Source organism: Parus major, chromosome 3, assembly GCF_001522545.3.
Source record: "Parus major isolate Abel chromosome 3, Parus_major1.1, whole genome shotgun sequence".
Taxonomy (NCBI): Eukaryota; Metazoa; Chordata; class Aves; order Passeriformes; family Paridae; genus Parus; species Parus major.
In genome coordinates, this window is record NC_031770.1 from 6333148 (window position 1) to 6334649 (window position 1502).

Genomic DNA, 1502 nt, shown 5'->3' on the forward strand with positions numbered 1-1502 from the left:
CCGCCCGCCCGCCCGTTGCCTCGGTGAGCATGAGGCGTCCCGCCCCCACCCCGCGCCCATTGGCCGGGCCGCGCCGGCGGCCGGAAGAGGCGCCAGTGTTGATTGACGTTCCGTGGGGCCAATGGCGCGCGGCGCGGGCAGGGCGGGGCCGCGCCCGGGGCAACGCTCCCCGCTCCGGTCCGAGTGTGCCATATACACATATATCGGTATGCAGGACACGTACATATCTACACATGTGACTTCTGATAGCTGCTCAAAACTAACCTTACTGGTTAAAAATACATATATTTCATAATAGACTTGCTAGGAAATTCTCGCAACAATCAGATATTTTAAATCTTTCTGCTTCAATGAGCATTTGGCTATTGTGTTTTGCTAGAGATACTAAGTTTTTATTAATTTCTGTCCACTTTGTTGTAGAGGTGACGCATTGTTTTCTGAAGCTGCCTTCCCAGGATCAAGGACAGCTGTATATGAATCCCATTTCCATGATACCCTTTCAATTGTCACTATCATCAGTCCTGAGAACCAACTGTGCATATGTGAGACACTCCATTATCCCTGTCCACACTATCCACTGTTCAAGTGCATCTACACTTCCAGCCCCTTGCTCCTCTTCTTTGTAGAATCATGAAATTAGTCCAGATGTCCTTATGGATTTATATTGCAAATTTATTTTAGCTAATACCTCGATTTCTCATTTGCAAAGCTCAGCATTTTAAAGCTGAAACTCTAAAGCTTTCATTAGGTCAAAAATAAAGTTGTTCTGTTTGCAGAATTCACTTGATCTCTTCCTCAAAGTCCATCATGAGAAAGGATATATATTATACAAAAGATTATCCTGACTCCTTTAGATGAAGTAGATTTTAACTCCTTAGTTTTGTTTTCCATGTAGCTGTTACACTGGTTCCTGCAACAGTGGGCAATATCATTCATTCTCTGCAAACAAGATGTCAGAAAATCACCTGCTTCACCCAAACTACGACTTTTGCAAATGAAATTTCTATGGTACCTCTCTGACAACTAATTAACTCACTACTAATAAAAGCTGTCTTATTTAAGAAATCATTTTAATAATAATAAAAATCTGTATGAGTAATCTTGCAGTATACTGTTCCATTTGCCTAGCAGGTGCCGTTTTCTCCATCAGAGAAAAGCGCTGCCTCCTCGTCTAGGTCCTTCCACACGTCCTTGTTCCTTCCTCTCTGGAGCGTGTCCCCCCGCAGGCAGCGCTGGCGCAGGTGCCTCAGGAAGCTCTTGCTGGAGGCCGAGTTTTCCTTCTGGCTGACCCCGTCACTGAGGGGCGAGCAGACAGCCAGGCAGCAGGTCCTTGGCCCTGCTGAGGGTGCCCGGGCCTTCTCCTGGGAGACACAGGGCAGGGGCGCGATCAAAGGGGCACAGGGGCTGCAGGGCCGGGTCCCTTGGGCTCTCCCGGGGAATCTGGGGCCGGGCCGGGCCGCTCCAGGCTGCAGGTTGTGCGGAGAGGAGCTCGGGCAGCTTCT